The 24,499-nt window shown below is 35.4% G+C and overlaps 1 long non-coding RNA gene across 1 annotated transcript in view; it reads right to left on the bottom strand.

The window, feature by feature from the left end:
• The window catches only part of LOC141278200 (uncharacterized), a 121,968-nt gene that overhangs the window by 12,397 nt on the left and 85,072 nt on the right, over positions 1-24,499 (bottom strand). The window contains exon 2 of the long non-coding RNA XR_012330547.1: positions 1,803-1,918. This is a non-coding gene — a long non-coding RNA (uncharacterized lncRNA). The remainder of the gene's footprint in view (positions 1-1,802; positions 1,919-24,499) is intronic.

Here is a 24,499-nt window from a genome sequence, read left to right as displayed (position 1 = left end):
CTTCATGTTAAACACTGTTCATTTCCTCTCCATTCACGATTTCACACCTCAAAGTCTCAGCTGAATAGATATCTCTGGTCCTTAAAGATTATGAAATAGAGTTCAGAAAGGGCATTTATTAATTTATTTTTATGTAGTCATTGGCCCTAAAAATCAGTATTATTTGAATACACAAAAGATTTGGCTTTATGTGATTCCCAGTCATTTTTCACTGTCATGTCTGTATTCTTTAACAATTGTTTTAATTATATCTAATTTATCATTTTAAAAGAAATACAAGTTATATGCAACTACGTATAGCCCCTAAAAACAGCAATATTTTAGAGGTATTAATTTTAATTAAAAATCAATAAATTGACATTAGAAATTCAGAAGCAGTTCATTATTCCTTTCAATTTTCATTTATATTATTTCTTATTTTGTGTGTTTCAGCTATTTTGTTTTCTAGAAAATGTTAAGGAATCGATAATAGGTGTATGACTTACCTCTACTTTTGTAAGGAGTCTTGTCGTGCTAAGCAACCAGTTTTATAACATTTTATCTCTTGTTGATACATGTTATTTGAATTAACTTAGCCACCTGGATTTTAAGACTAGGCAGCCTAGAGAATTGGATAAACTTTAATAAAGCAAAGACATGCCTTGAAGAAAGTAACAACACTTCACCATATACTTCTGCTCTGCTTCACGGATTATGTAGCTAATAAGTAAAGTAAATTAGGAAAACGACAGTAGAATGAATATAGATTCTAGGGAGATACTAATTCTCCATGCACTTAAATCCAAGAGACCAGGTGATCTAGTATCGAAGTTAAGAAGATGCTTTTGGGGATCTAGCACCTGAGTTAGATTCTTAATTCTGCAACTTTCTGTTGAAGTTGTTTTACCTCTCTGAGACGCAACTGAAAAATGGAAATAATAACACCCATCTCTTTAAGGATGTGGTAAATATGGAATATAATAATGTGTATATACAGATTTTTTTAATTGTTCTTTAACATCTTCATTGGAGTATAATTGCTCTACAATGGTGTGTTAGCTTCTGCTGTATAACAAAGTGAATCATCTATACGTATACATATATTCCCATATGCCCTCCCTCTTGCGTCTCCCTCCCACCCTCCCTATCCCACCCTTCTAGGTGGTCACAAAGCACCGAGCTGATCTCCCTGTGCTATATGGCTGCTTCCCACTAGCTATTTTACATTTGGTAGTGTATATATGTCCATATTACTCTCTCACTTCGTCCCAGCTTACTCTTCCCCCTCCCCGTGTCTAGTCATACAGAGTGAAGTAAGTCAGAAAAAGAAAAACAAATACCGTATGCTAACACATATATATGGAATCTAAAAAAAAAAAAAAATGGTTCTGACAAACCTAGGGGCAGGACTGGAATAAAGACTTATATACAGTTTTTTTAATAAAACTCTTAGTAGAATGCCTAGCACAAAATAGGTACAATCATTAAGTTATTGCCCTGAAAAAAATATTTTGGTCTTAAGGAAGGTAAGGGTAAAGAGGATGAAAAGTAGAGGCAGTATTTCACTTCTGATCAACATAATTGGCCCTGTCTCTCTTTAGATTTTTTTGTAATATGTATGCTTTGGCAGTAGATGCCACTGTCATGTTACTATGAAGGATCTGGACAGCCCATCCGGTAACAACTAGAACAAATGCTTGGACAATCTAGTTATACCTGCACTGATCACAGAGCAGGCTGAGAAGTAACTGCCTTCTCATGCATGGCAGCACTTCCCCATCTAAGTTGCTCTTTACATTTTCTTCCTAGTCTGGTTCTCCTACCTTAGTAGCATCTTCTGGTAGATGATCCACTTCTATCTTCTCATTTTTATCACTGAAGTCTGAAGCTGGAAGTATCCCTGAAAACCAGCAGCTTAATCTCATTGTTTCTTGAAAATCTGAAGAAAATAAAACAAAACTATAGTATCAAGGAGAAAAAAGAACCCTTTCTACACTGATACTTGAGAGGACTTTACTGGAAGAAAGTATTTGTTTGCTCTTCTCAGGAGGCAAGTCTCTTTTATATTTTGAACTACTGGCATTTACTAAGAGTATACTGCATCAGTGGAAAATATTGGCAGCAGCCCCTGGTAACCACCGTTCTATTCTGTTTTTACAAGTTGTTTTTTTCAGATTCCACATATAAATGATACCATACAGTATTTGCCTTTCTCTGACTGGCTTATTTTACTTAACATAATGCCTTCTAGTTTCATCCGTGTTGTCCCAAATGGGAAGATTTCCTTCGTTTTGTTTTTGGCTGAATAATATTCCAATATATATATTTATATATATAAAAGAAGAATTTTTAGATATAATCTATATATACATCTCTCTTTTTATATATATATACCTTTATTCATGTATCTGTTGATACACACTTAGTTTTCATGTGGGTACTGTGAATAATGAACATGGGGATATATATATCTCTCTGAGATACTCATTTTGTTTCCTACAGATATATATCCATAAGTTGGATTACTACCTCATATGGCAGTTTTACTTTCAGCTTTTTTGAGGAAGCTCCATACTGTCTTCCATTATGGCTGTATCAATATACATTGTACAATGTATAAGGGCTCCCATTCCTCTACACCATCACCAACTTCTGTTATCACTTATCTTTTTTTTTTTTTTTTTTGGCGGTACGCGGGCCTCTCACTGTTGTGGCCCCTCCCGTTGCGGAGCACAGGTTCCGGACGCGCAGGCTCAGTGGCCATGTCTCACAGGCCTAGCCGCTCCACGGCATGTGGGATCTTCCCGAACCGGGGCACCAACTCGTGTCCCCTGAATCAGCAGGCAGACTCTCAACTACTGCGCCACCAGGGAAGCCTTATCTTTTTTATATTAGCCATCCTAACAGGTATGAAGTGATAATTCATTGTGGTTTTGATTTACATTTACCAATGATTGGTGATGTTGAGCACCTTTTCATGTATCTGTTGGCCATTTGTATAACTTCTTTGGAAAAAAAAAATGTATATATAAGGAGCTCATATATCTCAAGAGAAAAAACAAATAATTTGATTAAAAATGAGCAAAGGATTTGAATTGACTGATACTATTTTAATATGAAAGTTGTAGTCCTCTTGATGGCCAGTGCTTAAATATCACCTCTCTCGAGAGTTCTTCTAATATCAACCACATTCATACTCTTTACCACAGTGCTATACCACCTCTTGAGTCTTCAGTTATTCTCTTGTTGTTAATGTCCCACACAGCCTATTGCTCTTGGGGTCATGTCTTCCTGGATCAAACTTGGTTACACTATATACATCATCTTAATTTAAGGGAAAACTTATGTCCTTTTCCACCAAACACTGGAAATAAGAGCCATCCCCTATGGATCTCTCTCTCTTTGTTCTGTTTCCCAGCTAATGTTAGCCAGCCTTTAGCTATTTCTTTGCCAGAAAGAGTCAGGTATGATTTTCTATACCTCCAAGCTCTTTGGTTGGTGCCTTGAAGTCCTAGTCACATGGCTTAAGTTGAAAAGGAGCACATTCTGCCCCCAAGAAATAGGAGAGGAAAAGCATAGCACTATAAAATTTTCCTCAAGGAAATCCTTATTCATCAGTCCTCACCCATTAATTTACTAGCCTCTTCTTATACATAGGCTGGAGGTGGTGATGGGTTAAATGTTGCAGAACCAATCTGGGCCACTTCCCAACAAGTTTTGCATAGGTGGTATAGCACCTCTGCAGAATGTGTGAGCACTTAACACCCATTGTGCTATGCTTTGGAGCCCCAGCTAGACATTGAAAACAGCAGGAATAGTCTCACCACCCTGTTGTGGTTATATAAAGGCAGCTGAACTGGGTAGACCCTTCCTATTAGGGCTAAGACTTTGACTCCCTTAGAAGGAACTGGCAAGTGAACAGCAAGCTGACCAAATTTGAACTAGGTATTTATGCATTGCATTCACTCTTGATAAGTTTCTTTAAATCAAACCATAAGCATTTACTATCTACATATATTTGGCAAGCACCAGGAGTTATTCTGAAATTCTACTAAGTAGAAGAGACCATCCTTGTTCTTAAAGAGAGATTATTTTAGAGACCCCTTGCTCGAATTCAGTTCTTCTAAAATGTATGTATGCCATTAAGAAGAGAATAAAAATACAGCTTTTGGTGTTTGAGAATACATTCTGCAGTAGTAAACAGCTGTAGTCTTCAATATTGGGTAGGATATGTATATCATGTGGGTACATGAAGACTTCACAAGGAGTATGCAAAAGAAATATTTTAAAGAAATGATTTTCAGATCTTCAGCTGTCTTATGTACACATAACCAAAATTGATCTGCCCAAGAAAGAACATGTAGTTGAATTTTGCTCCCTTTCCTAACTTCCCTTCATAATTTTTATTCTCCAACTTAGCTCTTATTTCTTGCCTCCCATATTTTATCATCTTCCATTATTCTAGGAAGGACTCCAAAACAGCAAAACATAGCAATGATTTTTAAATTCTTGCTTTTTAAAAAAAATTAGTTAATTTTTTGGCTGCATTGGGTCTCTGTTGCTGTGCACGGCCTTTCTCTAGTTGTGGTGAGAGGGGGTTACTCTTTGTTGTGGTGCATGGGCTTCTCAATGTAGTGGCTTCTCTTTGTTGCAGAGCACGGGCTCTAGGCACACGGGCTTCAGTAGTTGTGGCACACGGGCTCAGCAGTTGTGGCACGCAGACTCAGTAGTTGTGGCTCACGGGCTTTAGAGCCCAGGCTCAGTAGTTGTGGTGCATGGGCTTAGTTGCTCTGCAGCATGTGAGATCTTCCTGGACCAGGGCTCGAACCTGTGTCCCCTGCATTGGCAGGCAGATACTTAACCACTGTGCCACCAGGGAAGTCCCCAGATTCTTGCTTTTGATTTTGAAAAAAATGAATGACTCTGATGAATGGACAACAAATAATAAATATTTTGCTGCTCAGTGGTTTCCAACTATTTGCATTAAACAAAAGTTAAAAGAGCATATAATTGAGTTATCTGATAAGTTATCAGGTTTTGTTTGTTTGTTTGTTTTTTTGCGGTACTCCGGCCTCTCACTGCTGTGGCCTCTCCCGTTGCGTTGCGGAGCACAGGCTCTGAATGCGCAGGCTCAGCAGCCATGGCTCATGGGCCAAGCCGCCCTGTGGCATGTGGGATCTTCCTGGACTGGGGCACGAACCCGCATCCCCTGCATAGGCCGGCAGACTCTCAACCACTGCGCCACCAGGGAAGCCCAAGTTATCAGTTTTTGATGATAGGTCACTAAGTGACTTAAGTATATGATTAAAAAGAAGTTTAAAGAATTTGAAAATATTCCTGTAGCTCCTTTAATTTTCACCTATTTGTATGAACAAGGTTTCTCTGAATTTACACATAAAGATAGAATAGAATTGATGCTGAATACTATCATTCTAATAAGTAATATAATTTATCCTCAGAAACATGAGTTAATTATAAAAAGTCGATGCAACTCATTAGTATACATATTTTCATAAAATTTTCCTTTTAATATTTAAGTATTAAAATTAATATTTATATCATATTTATACATCTTTATATACTTATTTTATGTATTTATATTTAAATATGTTATATATCTATATGTACAGGTCCAAAATGTTGTATTTATAAAGTTACTTATTGCAGCATTCCCTATGAAAGCAAAAAAAAAAAGAGTCCATCAGTAGGAAATTAGTTACATAAACCAAGGTACAGCTATACATGGGAGTACTACGCAGCTACAAAAAGAAAGTGAAAAAGCTGCACATCGGAAGACTGATAGGAGTGATTTCCAGGACATACTGCTGTGTCAGGCTAAATAATAAACTCTCACCACAGATATCTACATCCTAATCCTCAGAACCTGTGAGTATTAGCTTATATGTCAAAAGATAATTTGCAAATGTAATTAAAATAATTTGATATGGGGAAATTATTCTAGATTATTCAGGTGGGCCATAAATGTAATCTCAAGTATCTTTGTAAGAGGGAGCCATAGGGAAATTTGATGACAGGAAAAGGTGATGTGAAGGTGAAAGTAGGTATTGGAGTGGTTTGGCTACGAGACAAGAAATTCCAGGGCAGTCTCTAGAAGATGGATGAGGTAAGAAACAGATTCTTCCTGGGAGCCCCAGAAAGAATTAGCCTTGCAAACACCTTGATTTTAGACCTGAAAACTCATTTTAGACTTCTGTCCTCCAGAACTGAAATGTAATACATTTATGTTTTTCAAGCCACTAAATTTATGATTCACTTTGTTATAAAGCAGAAACTGACACACCATTGTAAAGCAATTATACTCCAATAAAGATGTAAAAAAATAAAATAAAAATTAAAAAAAAATAAATAAAATGGTACCAGTTCAAAATCACATTATGAGGATTTACATAAAAATCTCCAAATGGGTTTCCCTGGTGGCGCAGTGGTTGAGAGTCCGCCTGCCGATGCAGGGGACACGGGTTCGTGCCCCGGTCCGGGAAGATCCCACGTGCCGCGGAGCAGCTGGGCCCGTGAGCCGTGGCCGCTGGGCCTGCGCATCCGGAGCCTGTGCTGCGCAACGGGAGAGGCCACAACAGTGACAGGCCCGCCTACCACACACACACAAAAAAATCTCCGAAGATCTTTCTTTCTCATGTAACAATTCTTAGCTGGCCTGGAACCATTTGTTGTCTTGTTTCATTGCACTGGACTGAAGACTGGTTATCAACTGACCTTCAACTGGAAGAATGTCAGTCATGTACATTGCTTTCTGTATTTGATAAATCCAAAGCAAGCCTGGTAGTAGGCCTAATAATCAGGCCACCGGGATAGAATCAGTTGATGACTCCCACCTTCCTACCTGAAGAAAAATAGTTTTAGCCTGGATTCTTCCTACAAAGTGCTACAATTAAAATTGTAAACAACTGTATATAAACAACTCAATAACTATACATGGATAACAATAACTAAATATAAAATGACTAAATATGAGAAATATATGTTCTTTAGTTAATTTAGGTTTTATTACTATTAAATGACTTTCAGTTTTAAGCTTTATTCCTGGATTATGCAATAAATCTACTGGGAGAAACCTATGAAATTTGTATATATTAAATGGCAAGATACATTTTTGAATATTTCTGTGTTACTGAAATAATTGTGTGAAAAATAAAAATCACTTCACGTTTTAGTATTTATGTGAGTTATATATACATGTTATTTAATTTTAAAAATCAATAATGGGATAGAATATGAAGAAAAGTGAATATCAAGCTAAATTTGAGCAATAGGAATTAATTATTCATAATATATTGGGCATAATCATCCCAGATATATATTCTTGCAAATATATTCACATACACAAACACTCACAAACCTAGATATAGACTGTACTCTACCTTTCACACAGTGGCACTATTTATTACTCAAGTTTTATGTTGTGACCCTTAGAATTTAGTTCTATATCATCTTTATAATAGCTGCATAGTATTTTCACTATGTGGCTTTATTTAATTACTTTTCTATTGGTGAATATTTAATTTATTTCTAAATTTTAGACTTATAACCAACAGAGTGAATTTTTTTTTTTTTTTTTTTTTTGCGATACGTGGGCCTCTTACTGTTGTGGCCTCTCCCGTTGCAGAGCACAGGCTCCAGACGCACAGGCTCAGCGGCCATGGCTCACGGGCCCAGCCGCTCTGCGGCATGTGGGATCTTCCCGGACCGGGGCACGAACCCGTGTCCCCTGCATCGGCAGGCGGACTCTCAACCACTGCGCCACCAGGGAAGCCCCAGAGTGAAATATTTATTACTTACATACACCATTGAGCTTTTGTCCAATTATATATTGAAAATTAATACCCGGAAGTATAATGATGAAATCAAAATGTGTAACGTCTCACTTTCCAGAAACTAGTGACAAATTAAGCACATTCACACACTTTCCCTGTATCCTTAATAATGCTAGGGATTAGAATTTTAGCACTGGTCCCTAGTTATCAACACTGATGGGACTATTTTTTACACTGTAATGATCATCTTAGTTGGTATCAGATAGAAGGTAATTAGACATTTGTATCCCCATTGCTAACCTACCCAGAAATGCTGCTTTTCAGTGTCAAGGCAACACATCCTCACTAAACCATTCAATCTGCATGTTTGCTTGTGTTTGTATATCCATCCTTGGGTGGGGATGGATATACATCCATACATTTTACCAAATTTAGATGTGAATTAGCATAACCATGTTGTGTGTGGTGCACTAATGAAAATGATCATAAATTGTAAATGTGATAACTGTATTAACTTCACATAACCAAAGAGGTGGGAAAGGAATAGGGAAAAAGCAAAAATAAATTTAATATGACTAGTAACTGAATTCATATGAAACGCTAGAATGTAGTACCAATCTAAGACTGAGAGTGGGTATCATTCCCACAAGAAAAAAAAATCACAGAAAAGGAAAACAATTCTAACACTGTAATAGTGACAGGAGTAAAGAGATAGAAAATCACTATAAATATTAATTTAAGAAAGCTCTACTTCCTGTGCCCTGGATCCATTCCCAAGGTAGTAAGCCCTTGCTATGGTTTAGCCTTTAATTTTGGGACCTTATATTGACCACTCTGCTACTGGATAAAGATTTTCACTATTCTTATCATAAGGTTAATAAGCATCAATGCCCACAATGGAATAGTCAATTTCCTCTTAAGATGCTTTTCCCTTCTGCCACCTTGGAGAGCTGAAACAGTGCATGAGCCACTCCCAGTCTCGCTTTCTACATTAGAGATTTTCTTTTGTGTGCTGAGATCAAATGGTCTGGGGTCTGTGAAGGTTGGTTACTTCTCTTGAACTTTCAAGACTCAAGACTTTCTAACCTTCAAACACCTCCCCCCCAACACACATATACACTTTGAATATTTTTTACATGCATCTAAGTATAATGGGCATGGAGTTCCTTTTCTTGAGAACTATTTTCCATCCTTGACAAATCTGGAATGAGAGGCCTAAACTCGTTCTGACCTAGGTATTTGAACAAGCTCCCTCTTTTCTCCTATTTTTCTTTTTTGGTGATGTGATGAGATCTAAAGCTTACCTGTGAGCTTTCCACAGTGAAAAAGATAGAATAAGACATTTGGCTGCATTTGTTTTAAGGTTTTATGACTTTTACCTGAATTAGGCCTCTCACACTGTGTTCTATATTAAGGTTTGAGACTAAGCCATTGTCCCCTGTACATCTATTTTTCCCTTAACTACTTTGCATAATGAGTTGGCAAGATGTAAATGTTTCTTAGGCTCTTATTCAATAGCACCTTAAAGTCACCTTTTTGTTAAATAGCATTATTCTATTATGTTAAGCAAGAATAATGCACAGGAAATATTCGAAGACAAAATCCCTAGTGGAAAATGAGTTTCTGACATTGAGAGAGATGCCTAGGGTTTCTGAAAACCAGCCTAATGTCAGGCCAAGTAGATTCCACCCCACTTAAGAGTCTATGGGAATAAGTTATGTTTAGCTAGAAGCAGGCTTTGTTTGGGAATGGAGACACAAGGAAGGTTTAAATAGCAAGATAGCAGAGTTCAAAGCAAACCAAGCTTCAGAGTGTTAATATTCTGACTTTTAGTTTATTGGTGTCAGGCATTAGCAGGCGGTGCTAGAAAGGCTGCTCCCATATTCCTCACCATTAACTTATTTTGAACAGCTGAATCCAGGATCAAGAAAGTCCATAAGAGGACCAATCTCGGGGGAATATCACATCTTGTTCAGAGTTTATTTGTGGTACCCATACAGGTACCCTTGAGTTGGTTCTGATTATTTCACTACGTATATAACTGATCTCTGGAAATTTATCCCTCCAAGATTTTCTTATGCTTCATTGAGATAGTCCATACCTTTGACATTCCTGATTCAATACATCATTGGATATATTAATCAGAAGGGGAAGGGGATAAGGTACTGGGTAATTAATGAGAAATAAAGGCTAAGACCCATGGACCTTGTATCTGAAGCAAAAAACCTCTACTCTCTAGAGTTACAGTAAAGCTTTGTAATTACAAAAAAACCACAATACTCCCCTGTATTAAGAAGCTCTACTGTGTTATGTTTTGGACTTCAGTCTCAGAGTCACTGAGATATAAGAACTATGAAAATGTAAGGCCTCCACTGTGCTCAGGGGACTTTGCCAGTATTCTGCCAGATGACCATTCTTTTTTATACTAATTCTGATCTTTGACTATGTAGGAGGCCATGTGGTAAAGTAGGAAATTAAAAAAAAAAAATACAGGGATCAACTCTAAGGAATCTGGAACATATCTTGACTGCCAATAAATAACTACATGAAATTGGAGCAATTGTGATCTCCATAAGCCACCGTTTGCTCATCTATAAAGCAAGACCATAAGTATTTGTTGTGAAAACTGAATCCAAAGACAATAATTTAAGCATTTATAGAATATATGTATGTATATATACATATATTCATGATAAATGAATCACACAGTTCTTGCTAGGAAAGAAATTACAATCAAGTTGTTTTGGTGATATATTTGTATGTGGCTATAAAATATTTTTATCTTTACTGGTTTGTTTTATGAGGACTGAGAAAATGTGGTCATATCTAGGAAAATAAATGTGTTGACATGTCACAACCCTCTTTATCTTGCAGAAGTATACTGAAGGTCGCCCAACAGCTATATGCAGAGTTTTGTACTTATATCAATAAATAACTCTTTATATGGAAAAGTATTATCAAATATGAATAATTATGGAAGTGAAATAATCTGCAAGAGAGATACTTAACAGTGTAAAAAAAATGGATTATGTGGACAGAACAATGTCAAAGCTAACTATTTTGGGGTGATACAAAAGGATTAGAGTAGTAAAAGCAGTACCTATAAAAAAAAAAAAGCCCAAAATATCCATTCAGTTATCTCAAAGGAGATATGGAAATATTAGAACGGTAAGGGATTTAGTTCATTCACATAATTAACTATGAGAATAATGGCTCAAGAATTAAGTAAATATAATAATCTGAAAAATTATGACATTACATTGAAAAGTACATTCAAAATGTAAGCTTAACTGCATGGTTACTTCTGCTTCCTTCTAAAATCTCACAAAAATGACACTAAAATGATTATTTAAAGAGACAAATTAACAAAGAAAAGAGAACAGGATAAGATGTTGATGTGATGACAGTAATATTTTTAAACCTAGCAAGCAGAGGGACAAATGACAAATGACGATGAACTGAAGAAAAAAGAAAGCTAAGCTTATGGTGTTCAGGTAAATTGCTATACATCAGCATGGTGGTTAACTCTGTGCAGAGGTGATTGATGAGCAAGGGGCAAGAGGGAATTTTCTAGGGTGATGAATACATTATATATATTGGGTATGGTTACACAGATATTTCCATTTTAGAAAATTCATTGGACTATACATGTAAAATCTGTGCATTTTCTTAACTGTAAGTTTTATATCAGTAAAAAAGTATATAAAGAAAAGAAAATAAATAAGAAAAGAAAATATAAGAAACTTGTTCCCTTCCCTCTTCTCTCAGAAACTTGTACTGCCAAGATAGGAAACTGGTGATTACTTTCTGAAAAAACTGACCAATCTAAAAGGAAATAACAGTTTTAAAGATTCTTCTAATGAAACCACTCTTCAACGAAATCCACCAACAAGCCCAGTCCATGTACACAGATCACCCTGTCTACTTTCCTGTTTCTCATTCTTTAATAAGAGTAAATAGCTCACAATGTTCAGACATTGGAAAAATACCTCTAACTAAAAATATAGAGAACAAAAACAAAAGCAAAGCACACAAATGGAAAAACAAAGTTGTGAGGAAATATACAATACAAAGATCACAACACATTTTTTATTAAAAAATTTATAGCTATTAGTGTCACGCAACTATAACTCTGCGTCTACAAAACAATAACCGTATGCTATAATGTTATGAAAAATAGCATACAAGGAACAAAAGGTGCTCTTGGAAACTAAAAATATGATAGATATTGAAAATACGCAAGATACATCTGAAGGAGGAAATTCATGAAAGTTTAAAATGTATAGAAAAGAGTTAGTGGAAGATAAATGGCTTGAACTCACCTTTGAAGTATAGAAAGATATAACTAGTAAGTATTATGTACATATTATATATAAAAACACAACTAGATTTTTCTGTATTATATAATTTAATCATACCAACAACCCTAAAGAAGAAACACTATAAGAATATGCATGCATAAGTTGCACAGCAAGTAAACAAGAGAAGCAGGAATCTTAGCAGAGCTGAAAAAATCTGCTCGAATATACGTATACAAACTCAGGCTCTCCATTATATGTTATATCATCCCCTACCTAGAGAAAACCTTAAGGTTTTCTAGATGGGGAAGGGAAACTGAGAAGTCTAAGCCCTTATTTGTCATAATGTGTAGGAAAGAACATTTGACCTGATAAACTAGTTCTGTCAATATTACGTTTATTTTGGAACCGCAAGCTGTTGAGACGCCATGGGTTCTATAACATAGGAAAAAATTAAGTGACCAGATTGTAGAGATTCCAAAATGCCAGACTAAGGAGAGCATTATCCTGTAGTTACTTCAAAGTCACTTAAAATAAGTTCTACTGTAAACAAAATCTTTTAAAATTATCAGATATATTGTAAATATAAATGTTCAAGGACACATATTTTGAAATGGCCAAACTTTTGATAGAAGGTCAGAGTTGTTGAATATGTGCCCTCTTAACACACACAAAGCTAAATTCTTAAATAATCAATCCACATTCACTAGGATGTGTTTAAAAATAAAATCTTAAAAATTGTCAAAAACAAGCATTGAGAAGTGACTGGAATTCTCTGGGAATACAAAATGGAAAATTGCTTGGAAAATTATTTGGCAATATATAATATGTCTAAACATAGACATAAGCAATAAAATAGCAATTCCAGTAACCGGAAATACTAAATCAAATAAAGATGTATAAATATATGCACCAACAGACATGTATAAAAATGTTCATAGCCACATCATTAATAATAGTGCCAAACTGGAAACAACACAAAGGTCAATGAAAAATAGAAAACAAAAACCAAATAAATAAATCATGGTATATTTATATTAAAAAATGCTATAGTGTAATGAATAATATCAAACGAATGTCATGTACAACATGAATGAATGCCACAGAAATAACGCTGAGTGAAATAAACAAGACACAATAGACAACATTACTGTATGACTCAGTTTATATAAGTTAAACAGAGAAAACAAATATGCAGTGATAGATCTAAAAATACTGGTTATATTTTGGGTGATAATGACTGAAATGGATCATAACAAAAATTGCTCTTTTGTCTTAATATTTTTTCACTTTGTAGTATATATGTTGTACACAAATAAACACATTTTTTAAAAGATAATATTCCAGTGATATATAAGAGCCACTCTGTGTGAAGAGGCAAAAGAAGGATAAATAATGGATATACCCCCATGATCTGATTTTTTAATTCTCTTCTTTCATTGTCAGTGACTGTCAGTGGTAAATTTCAAATAACCCAGACTGTAGATAACCCTATTTCTGGTAATAGTTCTATAGCTCTGAAAGCTTCTCTGAACCCAGTGGGTAAGAGCTCTATACCAGAAGCCAATGAAGAAGGTAAGCCAACATACCCAGATCTTCACACACTGTAAGTGAGCCGAAATCAATCCCAAAATAGGGATTTTCTACACACAGAGAGCTGCAGTTTCTGCATTCAATTTGGTAACTTTATATTACACACTTCCATTCAATTAACCTTGTGCTTAATATAGAAAGACATTTGAGTCACAAGCCCCTACATACTCTCCATGTTTTCATAGTCACTCAGTCAGGAGAAGTGGCTATTAGGACAGGATATACTGCAAACGGAATAGTTCTTCAAACTAATGACATGGGTTACCCATGGAAAGACTAATGGACATTCACAGAGGCTGTATGTGACCTAAGCACCCAATGTGTCTGATTTGAAGTACTCCACACTTACTTTCTTGAAAGGCTCATTAAAATATACTTTATTTCATTTATTTAATCAAAACTATTCCCACTCCTCCAAGTAATAACTTCTTTCTAACTTCTAATTCAAGCTTCTCCAAAGAAGACTGCAGTTAGTAATTCCTAAAATCTGTTTTATAGGTTTATACAAATTAAGAAACTCAAGACAACATAATAATATTTCCCTAAGGATAAATATTCTCAATTTAGAAGACTGTAATTTTTCAACAAAATCATGTACACCTTACTCTTTGGTGTAAAAGACCCTTTATTTTATGCAATGATTGTTATTTTTTGAGGATACTTTTAGTTTGTTAAATTTATTTGGAAAAAGACAAAGTTGACTAATGGATATTAGTCCCCAATATTTCTTTGATAATTCCACTTCTTAAAGTTAAAATTTAGGAGCTACTGTACAATAATACATAAGTACTTCCTTACCTCTTACTCAAGTTGTTCTGAAAAGACATGGAATATCTTATTTAATGGAGACATTTATTGGCTAGTTTATGTATTTACTTCCCTTCAAAACTCGATAAAGGCGTATCTCATTTTATTGTCCTTCTCTTTATTGTGCTTTGCAGATATTGCATTTTTTTTTTTACAGATTGAAGGTTTGTGGTAACTCTGTTTTGAGCAAGTCTGTTGGCTTCATTTTTTCAACAGCATTTTCTGACTTCTTGTCTCTGTATCACAATTTAATAATTCTCACAATATTTCAAACTTTTTATTATTATTATATGTTATGGTAATCTGTTATCAGTGATCTTTGATGCTATTCTTGTAGTTATTTTGGGAGGTGCCACAAACCATGCCCATATAAGATGGCAAACTTAATCAATAAATGTTATATGTGTTCTGACTGTCCCACTGACCAGCTGTTCCCCTGTCTCTCTCCCTCTCCTCAGGCCTCCCTATTCTCCAAGACACAACAATATTTAAATTAGGCCAATTAATAACCCTACAATGGCTTTAAGTCTTCAAATGAAAGGAAGAATCACACATCTCTCACTTTAAATCAAAAGCCAGAAAAAAATTAAGCTTAGTGAGGAAGGTATGTCAAAAGGTGAGACAGGTTGAAAGCTAGGCCTCTAATGTCAAACAGTTACCCAAGTTGTGAATGCAAAGGAAATGTTCTTGAAGAAAATTAAAAGTGCTACTCCAGTACAGAAATATGAATGATAAGAAACTGAAACCACCTTATTGCTGACAGGGAGAAAATTTCAGTAGTCTGAATAGAAGATTAAATCAGCCACAGGATTCCCTTAAGCCAAAGCCTAACTCTCTTCAATTCTATGAAGGTTGAGAGAGGAGAGGACGCTGCAAAAGAAGTTTGAAGCTATTAGAAGTTGATTCACAAAATTTAAGGAACGAAGCCATCTCCATAGCATCAAATTGCAAGATGAACCCAGCAAGTGCTAATACAGAAGCTGCGAGCAAGTTATCCAGAATATCTAGCTAAGAGCATTAATGAAGGTGGCTACACTAAACAACAAATCTTCAATGTAGACAAAACAGCCTTATTTTGGAAGACTATGTCATCTAGGCCTGTCATAGCTAGAGAGGAGAAGTCAATGTCTGGCTTCAAAACTTCAAAGGACAATTTTTTTTTTTTTTATTGGAGTATAATTGCTTTACAATGTTGGGTTAGTTTCTGCTATAGAACACAGTGAATCAGCTATATGTATACATATATCCCCTCCCTCTTGAGCCTCCCTCCCACCCACCCCCCATCCCACCCATCTAGGTCATCACAGAGCATGCAGCTGAGCTCCCTGTGCTATACAGCAGCTTCCCACTAGCTATCTATTTTACACATGGTAGTGTATATATGTCAATGCTACTCTCAATTTATCCCACCCTCCCCTTCCCCCCTGTGTCCACAAGTCTGTTCTTCACATCTGCATTTCTTTTCCTGCCCTGCAAATAGGTTCATCAGTACCATTTTTCTAGATTCCATATATATGTGTGTTAATATATGATATTTGTTTTTCTCTTTCTGACTTACTTCACTCTGTATGACAGACTCTAGGTTCAGCCACATCACCACAAACGACCCAATTTCGTTCCTTTTTATGGCTGAGTAATATTCCATTGTACATATGTACCACATCTTCTTTATCCATTCATCTGTCGATGGGCATTTAGGTTGCTTCCATATCCTGGGTATTGTAAATAGTGCTGCAATGAACACTGGGGTACATGTAGCTTTTTGAATTATGTTTTTCTCAGGGTATATGCCCAGTAGTGGGATTGCTGGGTCATAAAAGGACAAACTGACTCTCTTGCTAGAGGCTAATGTGGCTAGTGACTTAAAGTTGAAGCCAACGCTCATTTACTATTCCAAAAATCTTAGGCTAAATCTACTCAGCCTGTGCTCTATAAACAAAACAACAAAGCCTAGATGACAGCACATCTGTTTATAATACAGCTTAATGAATAATTAAGCCCACTGTTGAGACCCACTGCTCAGAAAAAGAGATTTCTTTCAAAATATTACTGCTCATTGACAATACACCTGGTCACCCAAGACCTCTGATGGAGATGTACAATGCGATTCATGTTGTTTTCATGCAAACTAACACAACACCCATTCTGCAACCCATGGATCAAGGAGTAATTTCAATTTTCAAGTTTATTCTCTAAGAAGCACATTTTGTAAGGCTATAACTGCCATAGACAGTGATTCCATTGATGGATCTGGGCAAAGTTAATTGAAAACCTTCTGGAAAGGATTCACCATTCTAGATGCCATTAAGAACATTCATGATTCATGGGAAGAGGTCAAAATTTCAATATTAACAGGAGTTTGGAAGAAGTTGATTCCAACCCTCATGAATGACTGTGAGTTCAAGACTTCAGTGGAGGAAGTAACGGCACATGTGATAGAAATAACAGGAGAACTAGAATTAAAATTGGAGCCTGAAGATGTGGCTGAATTACTGAAAACTTGTGATAAAACTTTAATGAATGAGGAGTTGCTTCTTATGGATGAGCAAAGAAAATTGTTTCTTGAGATGACATCTACTCCTGGTGAAGATGCTGCAAAGACTGTTAAAGTGAAAAGAAAGGATTTAGAATATTACACAAACTTAGTTGATAAACCAGTGGCATGGTTTGAAAGGGTTGATTTCAATTTTGAAAGAAGTTCTACTGTGCGTAAAATGCTGTTATACAGTCTTACATGCTATAGAGAAATCATTCATGAAAGAAGATGCAGCAAACTTCATTGTCGTCTTATTTTAAGAAATGGCCACAGCCACCCAACCCTCAACAACCACCACCCTGATCAGTCCGCAGCCATCAACAAGGTAAGACCTTCCACAGCAAAAAGATTAAAACTTCCTGAAAACTCAGATGATGGTTAGCACTTTTTAGCAATAAACTATGTTTTAGTTAAGGTATGCATATTGATTTTTTTTAGGCATAATGCTATTGCATACAACAGACTACTGTATAGTATAAACGTAACTTTTATATGCACCCAAAAATTCCTGTGACTTCCTTTATTGTGATATTCACTTCATTGTGGTGGTCTGGAACCGAACCAGCAATATCTTTGAGATATACCTGTATTAGCTAAGCTCTCTAGAAGAATGTATACTTTTATTGCTATAATCTTTCTTTAAACTGAGAATACTGTGAAATTGGGATTCATTGTAAAAATCCATATTCTATAAAAGATATGGTACTTTGGTGGTTCAATTAAAGGTAAACAAATATTCTAAGTAACTATAAATGAGGTGATTTGTCCAACACCTTTCAAATTTTATGTTACAATGTAAGCAACTACCTGTCTGATGTGGTCAAGGTCTTAAAAATATAAAGAGATTCTCTAAAATGCAATGCAAAGAGCAAGCTCTTACAAAGTTAGATTTTCTTAAAACCTTAAATTCATTAACATGGACATTAGCTTAGGCCACATACTGCAGGAAACAGTTTTCTCATTTAGCACATAAAATAAAGCATACACATCCACATACATTTTACCTGTACAGTGTTTCATCAAATGAATTATATATTCATTAAAAATATCTGGCCACCAACAGTTATCATTTGACAAACATATTTTAGATATACATAGTCTATGTCAGTATTTTTAGAAGTTTATACTATATTCATTCTGGAAAGATTATTATTTTGAAAAGAAATTCATTGCTCTTAAACAATTTTATAGTTCACATATCTTTTAGATACACTATTGCTGGGGTATCCATATCTCAGAAATCATAAAAATGTGTTCCATGTATTAACTAAAATATTATAAAACCTAAAAATAAATACATCTCAAAAGAGTAGGAGCAATACAGCCTCTCCCCTCTCCCAACTGCAAGCCAATGAATCTTAGGCTAAAAAATATTGATAATATATGTACAGCTGATTCACTTTGTTATAAAGCAGAAACTAACACACCATTGTAAAGCAATTATACTCCAATAAAGATGTTTTAAAAGATATTGATAATAAAATAAAATAAAACATTTTAAGTATTTCTATTTTAAAAAATTGTGTCTCAAGTGAAAACTTACCTAATTTATTTGATAATTTTCTTTTCCCCCCAAGTTTAGGAAAAGATAATCTAAATTATTCATTTTTTTCAGTTATTGGCATTAAACTTCAAATTTATACAAGCAAAACATGTAATTTAAAGTGATAGAAAGTAGACTGGAAAGATTATTACTTAGGATTTAATTTAAATAAAATAAAATAATGAGATGCCAGATGTCTTATTTCTCATATACAATTGGCAATAATTTTAAAAAAGATAGAGACCCAGTCTACGTCATAGGGCATGGGAACTTTCATACATTGTTGGTGGGAATGTAAGTGGGTATCATCTTTCTGAAAGGTATTTTGCCAGTATGTTTCAGTTTCTTAAATCCTGTGTATTCTCAGAACCAGCACAACTGGTAGCTTTGTTTCTGAGAATTTTTCCTAAAGTTATACAATGGACTTAATTGACAGGATTTTCATCATGGATTGTAAATAGAATAAAGAATCTATGTAAATATTTAACAATAGGAAATTGGTTATGTTAGCTATAGAACACATTTAGCTACTAAATAACGGGGTAAAATTCTGGAGACTATACAAAGTATTAATACATCATTAAGAGAAAAAGTGGTAGAAAAGAAACACATACAGTGTGATAACACTACATTGTAAAAAGAATTATATATATATATATATCATTATTCATTTATTTAGTAATTATTGTGACAGACAACTATGTGTCTATATAATTTACAAACTGATAAATCAACTGGAAAGGCATTTACTGATGGATTAACAATGGTCAATTTGCAGAGAGATGAATATAGGGGACTTTATTTTCACTTTTAATTTTTACTTATTATAATTTTTTTAAATAAATGCCACTATTTTATAATAAAAAATAAAATTTCATTTCAAAATAAATCAATAAAATAACTATAGATATTTTACTTACATAGAGGACATGTCTTTCTAAAATATGGCATCTTAAAGGTGTGGATTCATGTATTATTATATCCAAACAAATGTATTTCTATAGGAATAGAAATAAGAATGCTCCCTACAATAGTTTGTTATTTTTAGTTTTAAAAACTGCTCCTTTCTGCATTCAAAATGTTTTATACATGTTCTCATTAATCATCTTATTATTCCTTTCTGGAAAGTAGGTGGTAAAAGCAATTTAAAATCACTCACTGCAGAATAGAATAATTAGAACATGTGTGAACATGGACTACAAATTAGGATAGGGAAATACAAATAAGTGCTACAAAGGACTGTGACAAAGTATTGACTTTTTATGAATTTTAAATCTATTAGCAAAATGTTATAAGCAATGAATACAAGAAATTTTATTGCTTTTCCACCAATATAGGTATCTCGGGGGATCCATTAACAGTTTCTTGCACTGTGTGAAAAGGGAAAGGGGGAACTTCAACCCATTTCTTCTAAAATAATTATGTTTCCAAGGACTACAATATAATGCTGGCTCACTATGAACTAGGAAACTATCCAAACACACAAGTCAGCCTCTCTTGGATTTCAGATTATCCAAATAAAATGAAAAGCTACAAATTAAAGGTAAGAAAAGGAGGACATGGCACTCTGCAATGCACTGAGAAAGTTTTCTATGTGGTTTGTGATTAAAGGTCATTACTTTCCAAGGTGGCTTTTCACAATGAAATAAAATAATATTGAATATCTATATCTTTCATTCTCTCTGTTTTTGTGTCTATCTCTTCCTGTCTGTCTCTTCTAACTCTTTCATTTTCTTCTATGCAAAAGGAAAAACAAACATATATTCTGGGTACATTATAAGGCATTTCTTTCTGAGTGAACGCTGCTGGCCTAGTGTGCCCAGAAAGAGTGGGTGGTTAACATTTCATTTTAAGATCATCTTGTCAATATCTAGGAGAGTGGTTTTTTAAAAAACTAGCAGTGTTTGGCCCGTTTAGCCCCATCCCCAGACTCCACAGAGGGCAGAGGGGCAGGTGATTGAACTGTTACCAATGGACAGGATTTAATCAGTCATGCCTAATGGAAGCTCCATAAATACCCTAAATAAAGGGGTTCAGAGACCTTCCAGATTGGGGAACCCGTCCACAAGCTGAGAGAGTGACGCATCCTAAACTCCACAGAGACAGAAGCTCCTGCACTCGGGACCCTCCTGGACATCACCCTCCACCGTTTTCTCTGGCTGTTCATCCCTTTGTGATAAACGGCTGTGGTTCTGACGGGGTCTTCGTGCTCCAGCCGGGTATCAGGCCTGTGCCTCTGAGGTGGGAGAGCTGAGTTCAGGACATTGGTCCACCAGAGACCTCCTGGCTCCACATAATATCAAACAGTGAAAGCACTCTAAAAGACCTCCGTCTCAACACTAAGACCCAGCTCCACTCAATGAACAGAAGCTACAGTGCTGGAAAACCTATGTCAAACAGCTAGAAACACACGAACACAACCCCACCCATTAGCAGAGAGGCTGCCTAAAATCATAACTTCACAGACACCCCAAAACACACCACGGGACGTAGTCTTGCCCAACAAAAGGACAAGATCCAGCCTCATCCACCAGAACACAGGCACCACTCCCCTCCACTAGGAAGCCAACACAACCCACTGAACCAACCTTAGCCACTGGGGGCAGACACCAAAAACAACAGGAACTACGAACCTGCAGCCTGTGAAAAGGAGACGCCAAATACAGTAAGTTAAGCAAAGTGAGAAGACACAGAAACACACAGCAGATGAAAAAGAAAGGTAAAACCCACCAGACCAAACAAATGAAGAGGAAATACGCAGTCTACCTGAAAAAGAATTCAGAGTAATGATAGTAAAGATAATCCAAAATCTTGGAAATAGAGAACATACAAGAAACACTGAACAAGGACCAAGAAGAACTAAAGAGCAAACAAACAATGATGAACAACACAATAAATGAAATTAAAAATTCTCAAGAAGGAATCAATAGCAGAATAACTGAGGCAGAAGAACGGATAAGTGACCTGGAAGATAAAATAGTGGAAATAACTACTGCAGAGCAGAATAAAGAAAAAAGAATGAAAAAAATTGAGAACACTCTTAGAGACCTTTGGGACAACATTAAACGCACGAACATTTAAATTATAGGGGGTCCCAGAAGAAGAAGAAGAGAAAAAGAAAGGGACAGAGAAAATATTTGAAGAGATTATAGTTGAAAACTTCCCTAATATGGGGAAGGAAATCGTTATTCAAGTTCAGGAAGCACAGACAGACCCATACAGGATAAATCAAAGGAGAAACATGCCAGGACACATACTAATCAAACTATCAAAAATTAAATACAAAGAAAAAATATTAAAACCAGCAAGGAAAAAACAACAAATAATATACAAGGAAATCCCCATAAGGTTAATAACTGATCTTTCAGCAGAAACTCTGAAAGCCAGAAGGGAGTGGCAGGACATACTTAAAGTGATGAAAGGGGAAAAACCTACAACCAATATTACTCTACCCAGCAAGGATCTCAATCAGATTGGATGCAGAAATTAAAACATTTACAGACAAACAAAAGCTAAGAGAATTCAGCACCTCCAAACCAGCTTTATAACAAATGCTAAAGGAACTTCTCTAGGCAGGAAACACAAGAGAAAGAAAACACCTACAATAAAAACTCCAAAACAATTAAGAAAATGGTAATAGGAACATACAAATCAATAATTACCTTAACTATAAATGGATTAAATGCTCCAACCAAAAGACACAGACTTGCTGAATGGATACATAAACAAGACCGGTATACATCCCGTCTAGAAGAGACCCACTTCAGACCTAGGGAAACATACAGACTGAAAGTGAGAGGATGGAAGAAGATATTCCATGCAAATGGAAATCAAAAGGAAGCTGGAGGAGCAATTCTCATATCAGACAAAACAGACTTTAAAATAAAGACTATTATAAGAGACAAAGGAGGACACTGCATAATGATCAAGGGATCAATCCAAGAAGAAGATAGAACAATTGTAAATATTTATGCACCCAACATAGGAGCACCTCAATACATAAGGCAAATGCTAACAGCCACAAAAGGGGAAATCAACAGTAACACAATAAAAGTAGGGGACTTTAACACCCCACTTTCACCGATGGACATATCATCCAAAATGAAAATAAATAAGGAAACACAAGCTTTAAATGATACATTAAACAAGATGGACTTAATTGATATTTATAGGACATTCCATCCAAAAACAACAGAATACACATTTTTATCAAGTGCTCATGGAACATTCCCCAGGATAGATCATATCTTGGGTCACAAATCAAGCCTTGGTAAATTTAAGAAATTTGAAATCGTATCAAGTATCTTTTCCGACCACAACGCTATGAGACTAGATATCAATTACTGGAAAAGATCTGTAAAAAATACAAACACATGGAGGCTAAACAATACACTACTTAATAACCAAGTGATCACTGAAGAAATCAAAGAGGAAATTAAAAAGTACCTAGAAACAAATGACAATGGAGACACGACAACCCAAAACCTATGGGATGCAGCAAAAGCAGTTCTAAGAGGGAATTTATACCAATACAATCCTACTTTAAGAAACAGGAAACATCTCGAATAAACAACCGAAACTTGCACCTAAAGCAATTAGAGAAAGAAGAACAAAAAACCCCCAAAGTTAGCAGAAGGAAAGAAATCATAAAACTCAGATCAGAAATAAATGAAAAAGAAATGAAGGAAATGATAACAAAGATCAATAAAACTACAAGTTGGTTCTTTGAGAAGATAAACAAAATTGATAAACCATTAACCAGTCTCATCAAGAAAAAAAGGGAGAAGACTCAAATCAATAGAATTAGAAATGAAAAAGGAGAAGTAACAACTGACACTGCAGAAATACAAAAGATCATGAGAGATTACTACAAGCAACTCTATGCCAGTAAAATGGACAACCTGGAAGAAATGGACAAATTCTTAGAAATGCACAACCTGCCAAGACTGAATCAGGAAGAAATAGAAAATATGAACAGACCAATCACAAGCACTGAAATTCAAACTGTCACTAAAAATCTTCCAACAAACAAAAGCCCAGGACCAGATGGCTTCACAGGCAAATTCTATCAAGTATTTAGAGAAGAGCTAACACCTATCCTTCTCAAACTCTTCCAAAATATAGCAGAGGGAGGAACAGTCCCAAACTCATTCTACGAGGCCACCATCACCTTGATACCAAAACCAGACAAGGATGTCATAAAGAAAGAAAACTACAGGCCAATATCACTGATGAACATAGATGCAAAAATCCTCAACAACATACTAGCAAACAGAATCCAACAGCACATTAAAAGGATCATACACCATGAACAATGGGGTTTATTCCAGGAATGCGAGGATTCTTCAATATACGCAAATCTATCAATGTGATAAACCATATTAACAAATTGAAGGAGAAAAAGCATATGATCATCTCAATAAATGCAAAGAAAGCTTTTGACGAAATTCAACACCCATTTATGATAAAAACCCTGCAGAAAGTAGGCATAGAGGGAACTTTCCTCAACATAATAAAGGTCATATATGACAGACCCACAGCCAACATTGTCCTCAATGGTGAAAAACTGAAACCATTTCCTCTAAGATCAGGAACAAGATAAGGTTGCCGAGTCTCACCACTGTTATTCAACAAAGTTTTGGAAGTTTTAGCCACAGCAATCAGAGAAGAAAATGAAATAAAAGGAATCCAAATTGGAAAAGAAGAAGTAAAGCTGTCACTGTTTGCAGATGACATGATACTATACATAGAGAATCCTAAAGATGCAACCAAAAAACTACTAGAGCTAATCAATGAATGTGGTAAAGTAGCAGGATACAAAATTAATGCACAGAAATCTCTGGCATTCCTATACGCTAATGATGAAAAATCTGAAAGTGAAATCAAGAAAACACTCCCATTTACCACTGCAACAAAAAGAATAAAATATCTAGGAATAAACCTACCTAAGGAG

The sequence above is a fragment of the Tursiops truncatus genome, chromosome 3 (assembly GCF_011762595.2).
Source record: "Tursiops truncatus isolate mTurTru1 chromosome 3, mTurTru1.mat.Y, whole genome shotgun sequence".
Lineage (NCBI taxonomy): Eukaryota > Metazoa > Chordata > Mammalia > Artiodactyla > Delphinidae > Tursiops > Tursiops truncatus.
The sequence above is the reverse complement of the archived record's forward strand: the minus strand, read 5'-3'. Positions and strand labels throughout refer to the sequence as shown.